The 24,209-nt window shown below is 36.6% G+C and overlaps 1 long non-coding RNA gene across 1 annotated transcript in view; it reads left to right on the top strand.

Moving 5' to 3' along the window:
* The window catches only part of LOC116664935, a 150,793-nt gene that overhangs the window by 107,788 nt on the left and 18,796 nt on the right, over positions 1–24,209 (top strand). The window contains exon 2 of the long non-coding RNA XR_004321484.1: positions 7,580–7,675. This is a non-coding gene — a long non-coding RNA (uncharacterized LOC116664935). The remainder of the gene's footprint in view (positions 1–7,579; positions 7,676–24,209) is intronic.

Below are 24,209 nucleotides of genomic sequence, written 5' to 3'. Positions count from 1 at the left end.
AGAGTTTTGACCATTTGAAGTGGAATAGATGCACCTTAACTTAAAGGAAGTAGAATTACCAGAGTGACTGGAATTGAGGGGTACAGGGAGTTGGATGGAGGAGACGTAGAAGTCCAGGATCATTTCCAAATTATTATTGAAACAATTGAGTGATGGTAATGACTTTTATGAGATTAGAAACATTGGAGCAGAATCCTGATTTGAGGAAGTGGCAATAGAAGGCGTTGTTTGTGTCACATTGAATTTGAAGGGCCTGGAAAGTTTTCAGTTCAAAATCTGTTCAGTAGACACATTTGTATGTCTAGAGATATAAAAACAGGGGCCACTGACAGAGCTAGTAAGGGGGAAAGAATGGTATTTTTAAAGAAGAGAAGGTAAAGGTGATAAAAAGGCCTGGACCAAGTCCTGATAATGTTTTCCAACATTTAGTAGTTGGGTATAAAAGGAAAGGTTGGCAAAGGAGGCTGAGAAGAAGCAACCAAAGACGTAGGAGAGTGCAAACTTCTGAATTAAATACCAAGTCCAATAAGGATTACAACACTACGATGAATTCAGTCACAAACAGGTCATTAAGGTTGCCGTATGTTTTATCTCTTTCTTTTCTTTCCCTAAATTTTGCTATGTAGACTGCTATATGAATGGCTTGTTTTATTTCTTTTGCATTGTTTTGTCAGAAACTTACTGTGATTTTGATTCTATTAACGATAACATAAGCATTATATGCAAATATAAATCATCCCCAATTTTATAATGGAATTAAAAAGGAAGCTATAATTTAACTCTATTTTGTGAGCAAATATTATAAGTATTTGGCAGCTTACATTTCTTCTTTCTTGCTTTTTTAAAAATTGATTTAACCTGGAATTGCAAATCCCATATATATGTGTATATACATACACACATATATATACATATATACACTAAACTACTATCAATATTTCTGTTTTCTCCTTGCATTCTATTTTGATGGTATGCTGACAGTTATTTAGACATCAGATCAAATTCTCTTTCACAAGTAATTATTTCATTTCCTTTGCCTTCTGGAAACTAATGAATCTGGAGATAAATACTACCTCAAGCTTTTATCGATAGTATAAGCTTAAATAACCAGATAAAACCCATGTCAATTTTTTTTAAATGAAAAGTTTCTGGCACAAGTTAGTGTTCAGAAAGTGTTTATTTTCTCCCTGTCACTTTATTTCTGATCTTTGGCTTGTTTTAAGACTCACTGTCAGTCCATTTCTACCACAACATCCCAGTTCTTGGCTTCTGCTCTTGATTGAATCATCTGAATGCATAGAAAACTTTGGAAAGGAGAAGTAATATATTAATGCATTTTCCAAAACCTTGTAAATCTGAGGATGTCTCTATAATACAATAAAATCATTGGGTTATAATCCTCTCTACTGTCAAATCTTTAAAGATATGTTTTCATTGCCTTATGGGATTTTTATTTTTGTGAAACAGAAATATGAGACTTGTTTGATTTTGCTTCTTTGAAAGTAACCTCTTTTCTTCCTTCTGGTTGGCAGTAGAATTCTTTAGTCTTGAAATTTAACATTTTTACCGCGCGCGTGTGTGTGTGCTATTGAACTCAGTACACTGGTTTTCCTTGAATAGTTCTGCCATTTCTAGGGCCCTCAAATTAGATCTTTTTTGTCATCTGGGAAGTTCTCTTTTCACATATAGTGGATTACTGTTTCCAACCTATTTGCATTGTTTTTCAAAATCATTCATAGTTTGTAACCTGAATTTTTACGATTTGGCTTCTATTAGTTTATCTTCCAGTATATTCTATTTCTTTATATAATGTGTTCTCCTTTTGGCAGTCTTTCCAGAGTTTGTCTTCTTTTTTGATACATATTCTGAAATATTGTCTGATTATTAGTATTTCCAAATTTTATTTAATTTTGTCTGCCACTTTTTAAGTTTCATTTGTCTTTATGGTGGAGACTAAAAAGAGAAAGTTGATGTCGTTTTTCCTAATAGCCTCTTAAGTTTTTCTATGAAGTAGGAGACAAGATATTTGCTGAGAGTTGAGGTAGACAAGCATGAATAGAGAATTTGAGAAGATTAGAGAAGTAATGACATAGTTCTAGAGGAGAATGGAAAGGAAATTAACTAAGACAAGAAAAAGAAGAGCTGAGCAAAATAAAATATTTGGCTGAAACTGAGAACCATAAATTTGTGGTTTCTGCCCTTGGGGAACATAAAATCCAGTTCGGGAAAATGAGAAGTACTCAGAGCATTACAACCCAAACAATGTACAATGGTGAATAAGCAGTACAGATACGTTTATGACTCGGACTTTTTAAAATGATAATTAGACCTTCCCAAATATACAAGGAGAAACATTTTCTTCTTCCATAAAGAAATTTATAAAGAATAATAAGCATGATCATATCTTTCTATCAGCCTGTCCACTTTCTATCAAGTTTTCTTAGAAACTTACCACTCATATTCAGATCAGAAATATCTAAATTTACTTAATTTCTTATATACTTTTAAAATGTAGACTTTAAATTAATTTTGTCCCTGCATTCTGAACACCTTGAGCTTCTAATTTTCAAATTTAAGCATAAATAAATAAAAAGAAAATGAGTTACTAAATAGGCAGTTGTTTCTGAGTAACACTACATATATTTGAGGCTAAAATTACTATTTAATTGGAGCTCTTCGGTTTATATCTAGAAAATGTTTTAAAGACAGTTATAGAAACTATACATATGGCTTTTAAATTGTGAATTATGTTATTTATACCGAAATAAGAAACATTACAAAAAACTGTGCCATAAAAGTACCAAACACACACACACACACATATATCTATACAGTGGAGATAAATTTTATGGTAATTATAGAAAATAATGTAATGATAACCTCTTGATGCCTTTCAGGTATTTTTAAAAATTACCAGAAAGCATGAAAAGAAGATTTATTCACTATCTTGCCATACTGCACATTCACTCAAGGTGAAACTAAAGAGCTTACAGATTTACTAAGTCCTGGAGGTCAAAAATCTGGGGAAGAAAGAAGCAGAAAGGAATGCTACAAAGAGAAATGATGGCAAGATGGAATGACATAAATTTAGGTCTAAAATTATAGCTGTTCTGGGGTATACCAATGTACCAGGTAACGATTAGGTGTGAAGAAATTATGATTTTCACTAGAAATTCCGCCAAACACGTATCACGAATTTTAAAGAAAATATAGAAAAAATCCTTAGCTATATTGTGGCAATGTCCTGCCTATGTCCCCTCTGTATTTGTCTACTTGGGCTACTACAACAAAGTACCACAGAATGAGTGGCTTGAACAACAGAAAATTATTTTCTCACAGTCCTAGAGGCTCAAGGACATGATTAAGGTGCCAGAAAATACAGTTTTTGGTGAGACCTTTCTTCCTGCCTCATAGAGGGCTGCCATTTTTGCTATATCCTCACTGGACTTTCCTTGGTGTGTTTGTGTGCCTGTCTCAGAGAGAGAAGATGGGCTATCACTTCTTACAAGGACACCGTTGCTGTCGGCCCAAGGACCCACCCTAATGACCTCATTGCACTTTAATTAGTTCCCTAGAAGCCCTATCTTCAAATATAGTCATCCTGGAGTTTAGGGCTTCAATATATGAATTTAAGAGGGACACAAACATTCATTCAGTCCACAGCACTATCCATGGAATGGAATTACTGGAAAAAACATTTTAGCTTTATTTTAAAAGTAATCCCTTCCAAATGCACTGTTTTGGAGTTATTGGAATAAATTCTAAATACTTAATGAGAGTCACCATTTGAGTCAGCTTTAGCCCCTTCCCAGTGCTTAGGGCCTCTTTGAAACCTACTTGGGTCTCAGCTTTACCCTACCCACTCCCCATGATCTGCCAGGGAGGTGGCAGAAGCAAAGGTGGAGGGTGGAAAATCCAAGATCACACAGTACAAGTAGCTTACTCTAATCCTTTTAAGTGACCAAAAACTATCTTATGGACAAGCCAAAAAGCTGGTTTGCAAAATCTGAATCCCTCTTCTCAAAAATATCTGTTACAGTTGTAGTTAGAATAAAGGTATTTGTTTGAAGGACTCTCACTTTTGAATAAGTATTCAACATAGTGAGGTTCCTTGGAGCTTGCAGCAAGCTCTTTTTCCTAGGGAGGGTCTTGCCTAGATTTTCCATGCTTAAAGTATTTAGCTTTGTTATTGCCTTATGTATTTGCTTTCAGAGTGCTGTTGTGAATTTTATATATGCATATTTCCGCTTCAAACTTGACCTACAATAATTTTATGAAAATTGCCTTGAACCATGGATCTTGACAAATTTTATAACTTAATCTTTACTGACATTACTATTTAAAATTACCAGATATTCCACTTGTTACCTAAATCTAGTACTCTCATTTTTTAACTTTCCCTGTTACGTGTCTGAGAGAGTTTTCTATACAAGTAGTTTTTTGAGGTGAGGAAGTAATTTACTGGACTGTTTTGTACTTTCTTTTGTTTAATTTAAGACAAAACATATTTCTGGAATAGACTGTTGCAGACCAATTGTGTCAAAAGCAAAGTATCTAATAACCTCTTCCCTGCCTGTGCAAGAGCTGACTATTAAAACATTTGTCCAGGGCATTAAAATGACATACAGAGTGATGTTTATTGCTCTGGAGTAAAAAGCCCTGCCTGTTGTTTTTCCAGAAACTCTTTGCTTTGTCTCAGTGCATGCTTGGATTTGTTTTCCGATATGATTTTTATTCCTTGAGCCCAGACCTCCTAGATATACCATCCATGATCTACCCACTTCTTGTCTTACATATATCAAACAATGCAAGCATCGTCAGAGTATATTATTTTTAAAAACAGGTCTGGTACTTTCTTGGCTCTTTTGTGACTGTTATTATTGGAATTTTTACAATTTTATGGAATTCAATGGGACCCTACAATTTCCTTGAGTGTAGGATTTCTTCTTTCCTGTGTTTTTATGCCACAAAACTAAGTTTCAAAGAGAAACACGAGAAACACTCTTCTTTCTAGAAGGAATAAAAGGGCCTCAGCAAATTCCTAATCTAATTAACATCTTTAACAACTCAGACAATAAATTGAATGCACTGCCCTTGAAGCTCTATGCCATCTTGTTAAGCTCCTTTCCAAGACTGCTATAAATCAAAGGAGAAATGCTAGGGTCGTTGCACGTGTTTGTTGCTTGTTCCAATGTGAACGGCTGATTGCTTTACCAACTGCTCATTTAGACTGGATACTTTTTTAGATGTGTTTAGCATTTCAGGTTTGGAAAAGAGGCCCCTCTGAATTTACAGGATTACATATTGGCTCCAGTTCCTTAGGCCAAAATCTAATAATCTGGTTACTTGGCTTATTAGGGATTATGCACATTTTTCAAAGAGAATAATGAACGAATTAAAACATGAAAAAGGGGAGATGCTACCCTTCAATATTTCATCAGAAATGATGGCATGCTATTGTAATTCTATAAATTTTTGTTGTATTATGAATTTCTATGTGATATTGTCTGCAGGGCTCAGTTCTTTCTGTGGTTGTGATAGTGGTATTCCTCCAAAAACAGTGGATCATCATTTCTATTAGGATAAGTCAGTATTTTATTTCAAACTGAACCTTTACCCAGCTGAGATGCAGATGGAAAGACGAGTGTTGGTTAATCATTTGTATGTAAATTTAGTCCATCTGAACACCTTCCGTCTTTCAGATACATGAGCATTGTGGTGGGCTTAGCTGGATGAGTTTTTTTTTGCCCCTGGTCCAGTTCACTTAGAGAGCAACCACAAGGGCCACAATATGTATCACATGGCCATCACCCTGGGATTTTAACTGGTATCTTTTTTTAAGCATGTCTTTTTATGAACCTCAAATTATGAGTCCTTCAAACATAGGTCTTGCCATAGTACGAAACATAAGAAGACTAATTATTTTAGTTTGATGTCTAATTCAAAAAGAGTTTTACTTATTGTCACACAGTATTCAACCATCAAGTAACATAGCTGAAATTTTAAAAAGTAGTCAATTGTATTGCATTGTGTTGATAAAATAAGGAAAGGGTTTCTGGTATATTCACAAAATGGGAAAAATAATAAAGAAAAAAATTAAGAAACATATCCTATCTCACTAGTTATTAAGGAGGTATCAATAATGATATCCTTGAACGATCATTTTATACCTATTTATTACAAAAATATATAAATAACAGTAAACAATACCAATAAAGTTGGTATTTTCATATGTTTATGGTTTTAACAAGGGGTGTCATTTTTCAGAAACCAACATCACAGTGTATCTATGCAAACAGTACTACTGTCCAGTAATGCCATACGTGGTTATTTGCCAAAGAGAAATAACAGAGATATTTAGAAAAACATCATTTATGATTGCCAAAAGTTGATAACATGAAAGTGTCTGATGAAAATCAAATGGTTAATTAAATTATAACACATCGACCTACTGCATATGACTCAACAATTAAAGTGGTGGTTATAAATATTATATACCAACATAGATCAAGGCTTATGAACTAGTGTTAGGGTAGGAAAAAAGCAGGTTGAAAACTTTGTGCACACTAAAGATACTTAGAAATAGGCATAGAAGTAGATGGGGAATAATACTCCAAAATAATGGTAGCCGTTGTTTGGGGTACTGTTTTATGAATATTTTCCTTTTCTGCTTTTCCAGCTTGTTAGTAATATGGTTATGTTAATATTATTTTTATAATATTTATTTAAAAACAAGCATTGTAATTTTTTAACCCACTGTTTGTAGATGAGTACACAAAAACTCAACTCATAACTGTTTGGGAAATGGGCACTGCCCAGCTTTCCAATATTCCATAAGTCTGTACTGATTTCTGAACTCTTGTGAGGGAATGAGAAGATATCAAAGATGAAGGAAGCCAAGCCTAACTGTACTTCAGAGACAGCTGGCGTGTCATGAGAGTGAGTCGTAACTGCAGGCGATTTTTCAGACTGACTCAGTTGTCTGTTTCAACGTCTTCAGGATTGGGGGCTAGAAAATATTTTGTAAAAAATGCATTTTCGGAATGTGTCCTGTAGTATCTGGACTGAAGCTTGTGGAGAGTCTGATGATTAAAATGATGGGTAAATCAGCCAAAAAGGCAGGCTGTGTGAAAGACCGCTGATGAGGTTTTGTTTATTTTTTTCCCAGGGGGATATCACAAATCTTCCAAATTAGTATTTACCCTTTGAGGTTCGACTTGAGAAATGGAACCTGCAATATCTGTGTAATTCAGATGAGCTTCTTGTCCCTTGCTAGGTTAAGACGTAGTGTTATTTCTACATTTAAGGTTACCAGACAGATACCTGCAGTTTGAGGAGAAAGTCTGAGGTGTGCTCTCTGCGTCCTGAGCTGCACCATATCACAATGTGGGACAATTTGGAGAATTTAGCCACCCCTGGGGGCGTTAAAGATTAAGCTTGACTTTATCTATGGAATCAGTAAATATTCAGTATTTGTTGCATGCAGTCATGCGTGACTACATAAATGAACACATTGAAAACATAACTGAATCACATTTTTCATCTTCTCCTTATGGGTTCTCTAATATTTCTCTTACAGTGTCTCAAGATGAGAGTGAGGAGGCTTGAAATGCATTTTTTCATCACATATTCAAGGGCAAGATGGATGTGAAGATCTGGTTCTTCAAAGTGCAAGGTACTTTATTTCTTTACCAAACAAGAGATAACTGATATGGTCTGCTTCAGAGAGAACTCCTCTCCCCCAAACTAGAAGGCATATGCTTCGATGAATATATTTATATTTGTGCAGAGTGAATTGTGCCTTCTACATCAGAACAACAGGTAGACCACAGCAGTTCTTTGGTTTCCCAACTTAGATAAATACAACTTAAATCTGAGGGTTTGGAGTCCTGGTATGAAGAACCATAAGAGCTGGGGAAGTGGAGTAGTCAGCTGCACCCCAGGTTGACTTGACCCATGGCCAGCTGCAGCTCGTGATGAGGATAGCTTCTCACACTGGGAGGACCTCGGGACTGTGCCTGAAGAAGTTATTTGTAAGAATGGGATTAGACTTAAAGGCTTTTTTAGTTTTTAGAGAAAAATACCCTCGAACTTTAGTCTGGCCTATCACAAAAGCTGCCTCTTTTGAATGCTGTAGTTGGGTTTTTGCCTACTTTTGCCTACATTGTTTGCCATAAACTGCTTTTCTGGCTATTTGGGCACAATCAAATGACTATGATGTTTGTAATTCCCTTTTCTTCATGGTTGTCATCACTGCAACAGGTATCTGAGAATCATGAATTTGTGCAGCTCGTAAATTTAATATATCTAAGTACTTCAAAAGCAGTAATTGTACTGAAAGAAACTTCTCTCTACTCCTCTTATAGTGTGAAGTGGATGGGGTCTGTTTTGTTTTCTCTTATTTGGAATTCTTATTTTAATGGCCCTTAACTTCTTGTTTACGCTGAGTTTTCCTGACCAGTATTTTGACATGATTAAAAAGAAAACCGTCTAGTTACATTAGTCTCACTTGCTATCCTTGAGGCTACCTTTGTTATACTTTGCTGGACCTGCTTGAACCTTTTACACCTTTATTAATCAGTCCACTTTTCACCTTGGCTTCGCGGTTATTAACTTGTCTATTTAGACTGGAGAATTTAAAATATACCAAATATCAGCATTTCACCAAAGCCTCCTGTGGAACTTTGATTGCTTTAGTTTAAGAAAAATTATAAGGTAAAAGGCTTTGTTTCTTCTTGCTTTCATTAGTATGTTTAATTGTTAACCTCAAAAAATAGCCAAATACAAAAGCACTAAGGACTGTATGCAATAGAATCTTTTTACCTATTCACCTTTATTTTTTCTCTGACCATCTTATTCATCTCTATCCCTAGCACAAAATATTGTGCTTAACGCATGGTAGGTCCTCAATAAACCTATATTGAGTTGAAATGAAATGCATCTATTAGCATATTATTGATATGTAGAAGCATATACTAAATTTCATGAAAGATAAATCAAGATTTTCAGATTTTCCTTCTCAAATTTTCCTACTCAAACTTGATCTAATGAGAGTCTGGGATTGAATTCAACAATGAATTTGGTTGTAATATATAATTCATTGGTCATCACTAAGCAAATTGCTGAGAATTAAATCACTTTATAAATATACACAACAACAACTATGTTTATCTCCAGTTTCTATGAATTGGTCATCCAAACAAACATGGACCGTTTTGTTTCTTAACATGTAAACTTGCAGTCTTGAGCCTTCCAATTATGCCTAATGAGAGTTTCCAGAGTTATAGGGTACATGAGTGAATTGTTAAATAATCTAATTTAGTAAGGATTTAAAATAGCTATGTTTTAAAAGACTGGGTTGACTAGACACAAAAAGACCACATATTGTACTATTCCATTTATACAAAATGTCTAGAAAAGTCAGAGAAACAGAAAGTAGATTAGTGGTTGCCTGGGGCTGTGAGTAGGGACAGGAATTAACTGTAAACGGCACAGGGATCTTAATGGGGCAATGGAAATGTTATAAACAGAATCGTGATGGTGGTTACATAACTTGGCAGATTTACTAAAATTTTGCACGCACCCACACATGCACAAGAATGACTTGATTAAAATGTTTACAAATATTACGTTATTTCAGTGATTGTTCGATAAGATGTACTCAATTTTAGCTTCTTATACAATCTATCATTTTTTAACCCATACGGGACAATAGAAATAATTCTGGGACATTTACTGTGCCTTCCCACATTTGGGAGTGGGTGTGAATGCCTTATCCTTCGATTTTAACCACTTTACTAGAAAACTCAGATAATGACAGTAACCAGAAATGTTCTTTGGAAGGAAATGTAAAATTTATGCAGGCACATCAGTCATGTGTATCTTGATCACAGCTCTGCATCCCCAGAACCTATCATGGTGTCATGTACATGGTCTATACTCTATAAATATCTGTTGAATGAATAAATGGAGAACTGCATGAATGGATAGCGCCACAGTTAAGTTGCTGCTTCTATAGCATAACTTCCTATAAACACAGGAAGCTGTATTAAGTAATTTATAACCTGCTATTTGTTGTGGTACTCTATAGTTGTTCAAGATTAACAGACAACACAGATATTTTCAAGTAAACATTGGTTTGTCTGTACACTACTATCTTGAAATATTATTTTCTTAACCTCTCAACAACTGAATATTCCCCCATGAGAGGGGGTTAAAAATAAGCACAATGTTCCATCAAGTTACTAGAATACAATGAAAAACTGTTTTTACAATCATAGAAATGAGCAGTTATTGCATGTTCTGCTTTATTCATAAAACTATGTTGGAAAGACTTAGTTGCAATCCAGCTTTTGGCAGTGGACCCTTTTCAGGAACAAAATCAATAAAAGTCAGGGTACATTAAGGAATTTATGGATCAAACAAAGGCATGTTGGCATAAAAAAGAAATTAATTCTTTATAACCTGAGTTTGACTTATGATAGTCAATTCTATTGAACTAAAATGATATATTTAACTCAGTCGCAGGGTGCTAATTTCATAGTCCCTTTCTTTCCCCCAGCTGTTCCTGAATAGGTGTTGGAGGTAATTAACTGCTATTTTTCTCAGTAATTCAGAAACCAGTGAATCAAAAACCTCTGTGTGAGTGATCGTAGAAAACGGCAACACTTAGTTTATTACATAACACCTTCTTATTCCAATTGTTTAATGTTTGGGAGCAGTTTCTCCAGAATTTTTCTCACTGCAGAACAACTTTAAGTCCACTGATGAACACACACACACACACACACACACACACACACACACACCCTATGCACCCACCTACAAAAGTGAATATACATTGACACCCCAAAAAGCTGCATATTATTTATGACAATTGTTATGGTAAAGATAATTGATTCAAATTTAAGTGTTTTATGCTCAAAATGAGAGCCACTGCTTTTGAATTGGTTTTCATTGTTCTATCTTTTAAAAGTGGGTATCTTATGAAAAAATTATGAATCAGAATCATAGGTGGCCAGAGAGTTGTAGTAACAAAGAATGTAACTTTTCCTTTTACGTGCAGCATCACAGAGAAAATTTAGGTATTGTCATCATTTAGTAGCCTGTGACTCGGAGGTAGTCACACTTCTACCTGTCTCTCGACTGAGATCACTAACTGCTCCTATCACAATGACTCCATTTGAAAACTTGCCTCTGGTGGAAGTTCCGTAATTGGAAGCCCAGCGCTCAGCTCATTAGCATACCGTCTGGCCAGACTGCTGGGAAACAGCTGGTCATTGCCTTCTGTACCTTTGACCCCCGTGGTAGAGGCAAAGGGTTCCTAAAACCAAGATCCAGCCTCTTGTTCGCAATCAAAGCCTGCCCTTCTGGCCAAATGTATGTAGCTGGGTCGCCAGAATCACAGAGGACTTGCCATGCATTTTCACCCTGGCAATTTCTTTCCGCAGTTTCCTCTGGGTGCTGTGTTTTCATTTAAGAGGTTGCTGAGGAGACTGGGCTACTACTTCCATGACCCAAGTCACCATGTGCCCAGACAGGACTTTCCTGTGGCAGAGGTAATCCAGCACTGGAGACATCTGTTCCTCCTTTCTGTCCCCCCCAGGACTGAAGTACCCCAAGGATAGCACATTGGGCCCAGAAGACTTCTCAACACATTGCCTTTTTAGGCTGAAGGAATCATTTGTGACATGGTCATACTCAGTCATTCCCTAACATCTTGTTTGATAACGTCTGTCTTCCCCACGGCACTGGAAGCTCCATGAAGATGAAGTCCATATTTTTCTTTTTGTTTGATGGAGTATACGTGGTGCCTTTAGCATGGTGCTTAGTGCCGGTGGGAAATTTGATACTTACTTTTAAAATTTTTAAAAACAATTATAGAATACATGTGTGTGAATAGTTACTTAACTGATATAATTCGGTTACAAACTCACTGGCTTGTTATAATTCTTGAAGTTCACCCCTGTACAGAGAGCCTGATTACTGCCATGGAGATGTGATGGTCTTTTTAGCCTCAACACCTCCCAGCTTGTTCTGGGAACTCTCAAAATAACATCTCTAGTATGAAGGCCTGTTTAAAAGACTCAGTTTCTCTGTTTGACCCTGTGTTAAAGCTTTTCTTCTTTCTGAGGTCATTGGGGGCAATAAGTACTGACTTTTCTTCGATATTCTCCTTAGTCCTGGACTTTAGATCTACACATTTTCAATTGTCTAACGAGCTGTGACTCAAGGCAGCTCCATGCCTGCAGTGCGTATGAACCAGCTCAAAGAGCACCATGCTCACACAGAGTAGTGGTTTTTATTTTCCTCTCTGAGTGGCCCCTGGCTAAAATGGAAAAACTTATCATAAAGTGAACATTGGTCTCAGATGTGCACTCCATTTGGGAACAGATTTCTCCTTGCCTTAATTTCTGCCCAGGTAGACACTGGCCCTCAAATCTGAGGATCGTTATTCTGAGGATTTCCTTGGCTTCTGTGAAGTACTAACAGGGTCCCCTGCACTGAATAAAACATAGGAGGTGGCATGCTTCACTTTCCCACTGGGCTTAGAGTTGAGGTAATTACGGTTCTGGGTTTCGTTCATGTTTGGAATTTAAAACTGTTGCTTTGTCAGTGTGTTGATTTTATGGTCAGTCTCAAGAGTAAGTAGATTTCAAAAACATAGCCAGTTAAGAGGAGAGTTGGCTGACTGGTAGATAGAAGTATCTGGATAATAGTAGTATTCGTCCCACAAGATGGTTCTGAAAGGCGGGTTATAATTGACTTAAGCCATTTTTTGCTGCCTGTTCTTTTAAACATGTGGCTGGAAAGCCTCTTCTGGTCTTTTAGCTCAAATGCTCGAACATATTCTGTAACAGTCCTGCAGCCTAGTCCAACACAAAGAAAGTATTGTACTTCATCACTTGCCTAGGTTTTTCTACAAGATCAAAAGTGAAAGCTATTTCCATTTGAATTGGAAATACACAGTAAACGTTTTCTTGATAGAACTTTTAAGATTTCTCCGTACAATGTAAGGAAGGCAAAGAGAACAATTGCATTGTATCTCCTTAAAGCAGTAAAAATGGAATAAGACTTATTTTTTTCTGAAAATGTCACAGGCTGATATCAAGGAGATCATCAAACTGTTCAGTTGCATAAAGGACAGTACTTAGAGAGGGGAAATAGGATTTTGGAATATAGTTAAATCTAATAGACTGAGAGTTTGTGATACTTTCAACAAGGGTTTGCCTTAAGTCTAGCTTGGAGTGGTTTATAGAGAAAGAATTTCTAAATCAACTTATCAGGTAGAGACATTTACAGAGGGTGTTTATATGACTTAAGAGAGAGAAGTGACTCTAATATCACTTCAATGTGTTAGTAGTACCATGTTCATAACAGCTATTATTATGAAAAGCCAAACCTTCCTAAAAGGAATTTATTGGACAAGATTTTATTGTATAACTAGAATTTGTAACTAAACAAAAACAGCAGAAACCATTGTTTTTCTTCCCCCAAAGTATTGTCTAACTAATTATTTGCAACAGAAGTTTGCATCTTGTGTCTACCACACCCTCCCTTCCTCTATTTATAGATTCCAGAAATGACCACAGGCAAAAAGCAGAAAAAGATGAGGGCCATCTACCTGATATAGTCATTTTTTTTCATTTAAATGAACCCAGAGTATAATGATATGCCACTGAGAAGAGGAGAGATGAGAAGGAGTCGTGAGGATATGGAACTGTGTTATTCTGTTGTCCCTCATACGGATTTGGGAGCAATTGTATGCAGAATATACATCTGGTAAAGAGTCTTGGGAGGTTGACCTACTGGAAGCAGTAATCTGTTGGGAGAGACAAAGGACACAGCTATGGAAGTAAATGTGGAGGGCTCAGCATCCTGGGAGCCCATCCGGGAGCCTGGGGTCCTTGGTATGTATCACTGGCATAGACAGGAGAGTGAGAGCGTGCAGAGCAGCCCCTGAGGAAGAAGAGAAAGGGGCCTGGCACTAATTCTTGGAAGGAGGGAGGTTCATGGTGTTTGCAAAGCGAAGACTAGAGTGAACAAGGTACATTCAGAGTTGGGAGAAGCCACCACAGACCCTAGGCCTGTACCTGTATCCTTGATCTCATCATGGACAGGGAGCCATGTCCACTAGGAAGGAGGCCGGGGGCCAAGTCCTGCAGGCTGATTTGCCTGAATACATGTGGTTGGGCACAGACCAGGCAGAAAGCCCAGGGACGCTGCACCCTTCATTAGAACAAGGCAGCTCAGAGCAATTATGTTTTCCCTGCTGTTGTGCAAAGGCGAATCTATGGGCAGGAGCTGGTGCATAATTCTCCTACTCAAGACAGTGTTACAAATGGCTTGTTGAAGCTGCTTGCTTAAGGACTGTGTAGCAGAACATGGAACATAGGTACCTGAGAAGACATGATTCTCCTGTTTGTGGCTGAAGACCTGTTGAAGGGCCTCTCAGTGAGGACAGGCAAGGCTTTGCTCTTTGGATGCTGGTTAGTCTCATGAGCGGTCTGCTACACGTGCTGTACGCTCACAAACGTCTGTAGATTTTGGCACTTGCTCTTTATTCATGAAACCTTTGATAATAGCTTTTGACTGTAATAATTTATCCTCTTCACATCGAGATGGACCTCTTGTTTAAGAAATTCCTGTTTTTGTTTTTGTTTTTTAATTGTGGATTTCCTAGTCACTGTAAGGGTGAAGGAACTGGCCTATAAGGGACAAAGAAATACAAAGGCACGTTGCAAGGTCTCCAGCTGCATCTTTTTGTTTTAAATTATTTTTACTGATGTACAATATTATAGAAGTTGCAGTTGTACAACATTGATTCATGCTTTTAAAGATTATACTTGATTTCTAGTTACTATAAATGAAGTATTATATTGTATTCCCTGTGACAATATATCTTCGTAGCTTCTTTATTTTATGCGTTATGGTTTATTACCTCAAGCTGCATCTTTGAGTGTTTCTCAGGGACCTGCTTTCCACCGATAGAGTCAAGGCTGGGCAGTGAGACAAGGATGTGAGATGATGAAGTCTCAGCCTGAAAGAGCAGAGATGCAGCCCCGTCCTGACACTTAGCATTATCATTAGTTTTGCTGACAGGTTGTGAAGTCTCAGTAGGTCTGAATGCTGTTCAGGTTCCATATATTGACTGTCACTGAGAACAGAACAGGGAAACAGGCTTTGATGGTGTAGATAGTGCCCTGGAAGACTTGCCCTGATGACTCAGGGACAGGAAACCCACCCCCAGTGAAGGTACTTAGTCTCCATAAGGTCACCAGGGCCACCTTGGCAGAGACAGAGAGCTCCCAGGAAAGATAGGACACCCTTACCCCAATCCCTGGAAACGGCCCCAGCCTGAGGCTGGAGAGAATGACCGAGGTTGGGACAGTATGTTTAAAGAGCACAGTAAAATGACTCAGAGGGTGTTGTTAACTGAGTGCCCTCTGTTACCGTGGTCTTTCCCCCCACCCCTTTTACTTTATAAACAGTTCTAGTCATTTCTGTCTGAATTTTCACTATTTTAATTCCAATATTATTTAAAATCAAGGGATCGTTTAGTAAGAGCTTATTAAGCACTGGCCTGAGAAAGGACTAACAATTTAGCTCATTACTGAATTGAAAATAAAAATCTGATTCTCAACCTTAAGAACGAAACTGAAGAAATATTCACACACACCACAATGTAATGGAGGATTCCAGTCTCAGACCAATACCCATGGCTTGTTTCACATTCAAAGCAGAAACATGTTCCCAGAATCCAGAATTTTGTAAAGAAATACAAAATTGAGCAGTGGAGAGGCAGCTTAGCACAAGGGTTAATTAAGAGCAGAGACTCTAAAGAAGATCAAAAATTTAAATTATTGGATCTTCTTCAAGTTAGTTAGCCATGCTGTGCCTCAGTTTTTGCTCTGTAAAAGAGGATAATGATGACATCTATCCACAAGGGTGAAAAAATTATTTGAGTTTTTCAGTCTGAGTTCAAGTCCTACTCTAAGAGCCTTAGGCTTCATATATTACTGTAGACTCCTACTTGTCATCTGCAAGGCTGTGTAGAAGAGGGAATAAAATGAAATACCAGCTTAAGTGGCAGCAATGTGTATCCTATTATGCCAGTTATTTAAGAAGTGAAGTGGTTCTCCATTTGGGGGAGGGTTATTTGGGCTGGACAGTAAGGGTCCAGTGTTTAGTCTTCATGGAATCCTAGATTGCCTGGGTTTTCCATCTCTCTTTTGGAATGCTATGCTGTTGTCTGTTACTTAACCAAAGGGGTTTTGCCAAACCCAGATCATTTGGAAAATAAAAGCAAAGCTCCAGACAAATATTAAGACAGAAATTTCCAACTGGTTTTGAAAGGAGGAACTACTTTTCACTTTTCATTTCTCAGAGGGCTTGAATAAGGAAAGCATCTGGAGGTGGGGGTTGCTTAATGTGAGAGGAGCTGGTGAGAGAAAACTGTGATAGTGAAGTACCTGGGACGGTGGGAAGGTGGAGGGAGGTGGGAAAAGATTTAAAAGGAGAGGTTTGGAGCCATACCTTCAACACTGGAAGTCTTGAGAGCTCTTTTAGGATTGGGATGGGAAATGAAACGTGGAAAGTGGCAGTGTCACTTGGCTTAGGAAATTGCCATTAGATTTCTGTCTACTGGATGGGAAGACACTCTTTGTCAAAGGTGTGTCAGACACCCCTAAGTCAGAAGACACAGCTGTTCACTTTTTTTTTTTTTCAGTCAAAACTAATTGTTTGAGTCAATGAGAACTAAGAAACTTTGGTAGTGCGTAGAGGAATGTCACATGCAATTACGAGTGTGAGGTTTATTCACTTATCTTTAACTTGCTGTTTGGTGTTATGTAATTACATTCTAAGAGCCTCTGAGTATGAAGAATTGGAGGTGTGCACGGTCTGTAATATGGAAAGATTATGCATTATTGTTGCATTTCTGTAGTTTTAGTTTTATTTTGAATGTGGCAGAATAGCTCCCTACACGTTTATCTTCCTAAGGTGCATTATAGAGCAAAGACCCCTTTTTTTAATGCCAGTGGTGCTGGATTCCAATATTATGGCTTTTTAGTTCTTAAAATGACTCTCCAGTCTAATGACTTTAACTCTAAAGTTTAAAATGACTCTCTATCTGAATATCATATTCATAATGCAAGGCAATGGATCAATAATGATGAAGTAACAGAGGTCCCAAATTGGTGATGCTGTGGACCATTTCTTTGGCACATACAGTTTATTAAGATTTGACTTAGTTGTAACTTTTAAAGATTTAAGATTTCATTGAAAATCCAATTCTCAAATTCTTTTGAAGGATCAAAGATCTTTAAAGGTTCAGTTTGAGTGCATTCCTCAGAAGCAACACGAATTCCCCAGCCTTCAGGATAGTCTCTCCGACCCACTTTATTGATATTTGCTTTACTTAGTCCATTGCCTATCCCATGATGGCATTTGAATCTGAGACATCTGACTTAGATTTATCTTCATGATACTCATCAATGGAATTTTTTTTTAGAGTTTAATTAATTAATTAATTCAGATGAATAACTGGTTTGAATAACATGAATTTTGCTTTTGTTTTATTCTCTCTCTTTTTTTTTTTTTGGTAGCAATTAATGGATACTGGTAGTCAACTTATGTCCTTACTCTCCAATTAATTTGGGAGATAGTTAAGATAGCCTAATTATTATCTGGAGATTAATTTTTAATTAGATTTTATTTTAAAAAAGATACAACCTTTCATACAATCCTAAAAACCAAAAAGATTTTAATTTAGACATTGTCCTGCTATTTCTAAGTAATAATCATTTAGAAACAGTTCATGGGCTAGGGGATTATATAAAATTTTTGAAAATGTATATTTATTGATGATACTGTAAGTACTGATGATAATATAAATACTGATGATAAAAATGTTAGTGCAGAAAGAAAAATTAAATAATTTAATGGAAAAAAATAGAAAAGCTATACCAAGCAAATCATACATGAGTTAAAAACATAAAAGATATTTTAGAAAAGGATTTTCAGTTATATCCATTTGCAGATATGGTATTTTTCTGAGGTGTCACTTTAAAAAAAAAAACTTGGGCATAGTAGTTTAAAATTTCTAAGACATATCCATGTACATTTTGTCATTTTAGTTTTAAAACAACCTGTGTAAAAAGGCTTAGAAATTCTTGTTCCCATTTTAGAGGTGCGGAAACTGAGTTTCAGGTATGTTTTCGATCACTTGCTGGAGTCACACAGCTAGTTAGCAGCAGAGCCAGCAGTGGTGCGCTCTGTTCTGACTTTCACTCCAGAGCTCTTTCCACTGCATTACCCAGGCCCTCAGTCTGCAGTAGAAGCTTTTCTAAAGTAACACAGAAATAAAATGTCTAGTCCCAAAGGTGCTACAATGCTAAAATATGAGATGTGATTTAAATTAATTGTCGCATTCTGTGGTAAAGAAATAAAAATATTATTCAAGTTTAACCTTTGAGACAAATTCACATAAACTCAGCCAGATACTTGGAGAAAATTCCACAAAACTGCTCCATGGAAGGTGAACAAAATTTACCCAAAACCATCAGCAATGTCTTACTACTGTTTAAAGTGGAAGCCATACCCCCGGTGGTACTGCTTTGTATGCCATTTCTCAGAATGTATTTTTGTATCATCCTGACGTGCAGTGCTGGTTTGTGGAGAATTTGCTAGATTCTTTCTAGATAGTTCCACTTTCTGATTACTTGAGCAAATGGATAAAAAGCAAATATTGCAGCAGTCAGAATAACAGTCTCCTTGGATTTCCTGGTTCTCATGTCTTTTATGGATTAACTGGTACAAATGAGCAGTGAACCCCAAAATGTATTGCAACTATTCTGACTTTTAAGACCTTAAGATCTATATTGTCTAGTGTAGTGGGTAGTTGTTTATTCTCAAAATCAGACATTTCTAGGGGAAAAACCTGGCTTTGCATTTTTCAGCTATGTGGATAAATTGCTTAATCTCTTTAAGTGTCATTCATTCATTTATTTATTTCAAAGTATTTATTGACTCTGTAACATATGCTATGAAGTATGTTAGAGGCTAAAGAAATGGCAGTAAACAAAGAAGACAAAAATTCCTCTCCTCATGGGTTTTCCATTTTAGTGGCTCAATATCACTGAATGTTAAGTGAGTTTAATTATACTTATTCATTGGATAATTCCTGGGATCTTATAAAATTAACTCTCTTAGAAGTATACTTGTGCACATTAAATGCTTTAATTTCTGCCTTAAGTAGGTTAGAGAATAGATTTAATGAGTAAGTATTTCAATTCCAATATACCCTCCCATACAAATAAGTCATGATCTTTACTGGAAGTGAAAATCAATGGGAAAAACCTAAGTAGGACCCAGCAAAGGGAACTACCTCTTAAATAAAAAAAATGTTAATTCACTGCCTCTCTCTCTTATTTCTGAACTTTTTAATTTTGAAATAATTTTAGACTTTAGAAAAGTTTCAGAAATAGTACAGAAAGTTTCATGTAACCTTCACCCAAATTCCCCTAATGTTAATATCTTGAATAACTGTAATATAATTAATGAAAGCAAGAAATTAACACTGATAATTTACATTAATTTCACTTTCACTACAGAGTGTGTAGTACAGACCAGTTTTGGGGTTTTGATTTTTCTTTTAACTAATTGTTTTGTTTCACGATACAACCCAAAATACCACATTGCATTTAGTAGTCGTGTTTTCTAAGTGTGTGTCAGTTCACCAGTCTTTCCTTGTCTCTTGTGACCTTGACATATTCGAAGAATATTGGTCAGGTGGAATGTCTCTCACTTCAGTTTTGTTTGATGTTTTTTCTCATGATTAGACTGGGTTTGTACATTTTGGCAAGAATAGCACAGAAGTGACGTGATCTTCCCAGCTTACCAGAGGGGGCACAAGACGTTGACATGTCTTGCTACTGGTAATGTTCACCTTGATCACCTGGCTAAGGTGATGTCTGCCAGGTTTTGTCTTTGTGATTAATAATATCTTGGGGAGGATACTTTGAGACTATGAAAACACTCTCTTTGTCCCCAAGCTTTTACCCACTAATTTTAGCATCCACTGGTAGATTTTGCTTGCAGTAATTACTGTTGTGTTCTGATGGTGATTATTCTATTTGTGTCATTCCTTCCACATTTATTATTGCTATTCTTCTGTAAGGAAGAGTTGTCTCTTCTCTTTCGTTCATTCAATTTTTATAAACTTAACGGTTTTTCTCTTTTATCCTGTGGTTATAATTCAATATTTTCTTTATTTTTTTTTACTCATATTGTTCCGTTTTTGACCGTGAGGAATTTTTTCTGGCTTAGCTCCTGTGCCCTTTTGACATATGCCCATGCAGTTCTGAGTACTTCCTTACTTTTTAGCACAAGATGTCTCTCTTTACTTATAAGGAGAGGATGTAAAATCCTTTGAGAATATAACCCACGTAAGACTTTTATATCTTTTTTAAATGCTAAAACCAGGAATTTATTATCCTCCATGATTTTGTCCAGGAAAGATTAATGTCAGTGGGTGTCTTTGCTCCACATTGTACAAGCATTTAACTATTTTTAAACTAAACTAGTCATATTAAAGGATCTGAGTTTCCCTATATTTCCCACTTTATGTAAGGGTGATGGTTTAAGTACATCAGTGTACCACCATTGAAATAATTCCTGAATCCACTCTCCTTCCTGACTTAGACTGTCACAGCATCCAATGTGCAGTGATGTGTATTTTGGTGTATAAATGAATGAGGAGACTCTTACGCACTTGGTGTTATTCAACAATACACCTTAGTTTTGCTGGATCAGGGAATGTGGGGTCAAGCCAAACAAAATGCTTTTTCTGGAAATCTGTGAGGTAGTCTTGTTGGCTCTGTTATACATTTTAAGAGAATGAGAAAAACACCCACTCTGTAGAAAAGAGGCTTCAGTATACTTTGCCTGTAGTCTCTACCTTTTTCTAGAACAGAGGTCAGCAAATTGTGGCCTCTGGGCCCAGTTGAGTCAGTTGTCTGGTTTTGTTTTGTTTTTTTAATAGTCCACAAGCTATTTGTTACATTCTCAAGTGGCTGCATTTTATAGTTATATGAGTCTGTATAGAATATTCTGTTTTTTTTTTTTTTTTTTTCTGGGCCCACAAAGCCTACTACAAACTATCTGGCCTTTTCAGAAAATCTTTCCTGACCTCTGTTCTAGAAGTCACTCTTCCTTACTTTGCACATGCTGTTCCCCCTGCCTAAAACACTTTTTCTCTAGTTTGCCCACTTGACTGATGCCCACATGTCCTTTAAATCTCAACTCCAGGTTCCCTATCCCGCAGTCTTTCCCTGACCTACCACGCAGAGTCAGATGTCTGTCTTCCTGCCACTTGTACTGTGAACTTGCAGTGATATGGAACACCTCTTCTCCACTTCAGTGTGTGCTGGAGCCAGCTGCTAAGAGCCACTCAGATGCATCTCTTCCCAGTTCCATATTCAGTAACCTCACACTGGTATCTTGAAATTGACCATGGTAGTCGTATTTACACCATGAAAATCAGCAAATTCCACAAACCAGTGATTCCCTCTTCCCCATGTCTTCCAGATAGCAAGACATTTAACTTTACTAGCACATACTGCTTATCACAGTGGTGTTATTTACCTGTTTGTTTGTTTTCTGACTCTGCTGTCAGAACCACTTAAGGATTGAGTCTGGATTTTATCATCTTTGTATCCTATAGTAATACCTTGTATGCAGTAGGCAAAGCATGCTTTTTGAATTAATGAAAAACTGAGTGAACGTTGTTGTATATGTGAGTAAAAAAAAAAACTTTTCTGTAATTATTTCTAAATTCAAGGAATAATAAGTTAACTTAGTGGCCTAAAACTAATGTAAGTCAGAGATGTTTGCTTAAAGTAACCATATTTAAGATCCTCAATAAAAAAAATAGAGAATGAGAAGGGTGATTAAAATAAAAAGAGATTGAATAATAAGATAATAGAATTTTCCAGCTGAAGGCATTCCTAAAAATTATAAATTCCAGAAGGCTGGTGGCATTCTGGAATAAGTCTTTAGGCTTTTTGACTCGTGTCCCAGGCTCTTTCTGCTAACAATTAGACCAACAATTAGACCACATTTGTCAAAATGGAACCCCTGTCTCCCTTGTCTGTATTTTCTCCATTCTTATGTTGACCTCCTCCACCTAATCTCTCTTTCCAGTCTTTCATTTAGGTAAATAGACTGGGGGAGAGGGCTGTTGTAGAGAGTCTGCAGCAATATAAAAACTAGGAAACTAGATCCATTGCTGCCCTACAATTATTGGTAGAAAATGGTAAATGACTGGAGAAAGAACATAAGGAAAATATGTCTTTGTCAGAATTAAACATGCAGAAATATAATAACCTAAGTTTACATTCTGGGACATTATAACTTCAAAAATCTCTCTTTTTCTCACCAGTGTGATTAGACCAGTGAGGACTTTGTTACAAATGTAACACACAAATACCAAGATGCCTCCTGTCTTACTTGGGGCGCTAGGATCCTTTAGTTTGTTTCTATGGCTTCAAATCAAGAAAAATGAATATATTTTTCAAAGGACAAAATGATTCCCTGTATATCCTAATCAACCCTTTTCTGGGACTCCTGGGATTCAGGTGACTCGAGTTCTATGACTACGAATAATAAGCTCAATTCTCTGATTTCTTCTTCCTGTTTCTTTAAAATTAAACTAAGAAAACATTTCATGGGTATAATATAGCACACGTACTTGAAAGTAGACAAAGTGAGGCACATAATTTATATCCTAAGTCGGAAAAGTCACAGTTATCTTTTGTTATAGAGGAGAACCCCAAGGGTTGTTTCCACAAAGTAAAGATTCCTGAAAAGACAATGGAAGGACTGAAACTGGAAATCAGTGAGTCTACACTAAATATCTGAATCTTTTAGCAACGTTTCTCTATGGTTTTAATGTACAGTTCTTTATCACTCTATTTTGTCCAAGAAAACTTGACAGAATTTGAAATCCTTGTTTTGTGAACACAATAGATCTATCAAATATATATTTTTCCAGTGACACTTTCTGCTCCCCAGAAAGGCATTCTGTCGTTCCCCTCACCCTTGAGAATCATTGCAAATGATCAGTTGGTCTGTGGTGACTAATCATTTTTCATTGCCCCATCACATTCAAAATAATAATGCTAAATGTATAAACTGTCTGTATGTTTGCATGACTTGCTCAACATTACAGAAAGCAGCTGGAATATGAATTGTTCAGGGTTAAAGTACATTGCTTTCCAGTTTTAAATACAGAGTCTTTTTTCACAGTCCCAATACTCATAAGTGTTACTAAAACTATTTCACAAGTGCAGTCCCCAGATCTTCAGGCAGTTCAATAGTCCATGCTGTCTCAAAGCGAAAGACAGACAGTCCAAGTGATGATGTTGCCAAGGCAAGAGGGTTGTATTTGGCTCCTGACTTGAAGGACAATCTAGCTACTGTGAAAAGCCTGGGAATTTGACTTCTGTTATAATTGGATCAGATCTTTCCAGCAGCTCCTTCAAGGGGATATTAGTTTCGTATGGAACCTGCAGTTCTTCCAATTTGAGCCTTTGATCATACAAATAAATGTTGAAATGCTGATGCTGATCCTGTCATGCTAACAGAGTTGGTGGCTGGATTTGTATTCAACTGTATGAAAGACACGAGGGAGTGGGCAAGTAAGTAAATGGGCCATTTGCTTAGGAGGCATGGTGCTGGTCTAAAGAAGATGAAAAGGTTGCCTAAGTTTAAGATTTTCAGGATATTTGCTTTTACTACGAAATTAATAGCCACCCAGTATTATCACTAAAATCTGAAGTTGCTACTGAGCTGTGAACAATCAAACTGCAGATTTCTTGAGGAAATGTTTTGTAGTGTTAACCACCTTTCGGAGATATCCGAGCCATCATGCTTCTTATTCACCATGTGGTTAAAGTTGATACATCTGAAAAGTATGTGGAATCCCCTTTCAAAATGCATTATATTTGATGACTATGCCACAGGGTGTAAGCATCCCACTCAGGGTGTATTCAAAATTAAAAATGACATTTAGCTTTTTTAAAACAAACTTCTTTTTTTTTTTTTTTACTGTAGAATATTTTTAGATCTATAGAAAAGTTACAAAGATAATAGTTTCCATACACCTAGTTTCCCCTATTAACATCTTACAGTAGTATGATACATTTATC

This window comes from Camelus ferus, chromosome 7, assembly GCF_009834535.1.
Source record: "Camelus ferus isolate YT-003-E chromosome 7, BCGSAC_Cfer_1.0, whole genome shotgun sequence".
Lineage (NCBI taxonomy): Eukaryota > Metazoa > Chordata > Mammalia > Artiodactyla > Camelidae > Camelus > Camelus ferus.
The sequence above is the reverse complement of the archived record's forward strand: the minus strand, read 5'-3'. Positions and strand labels throughout refer to the sequence as shown.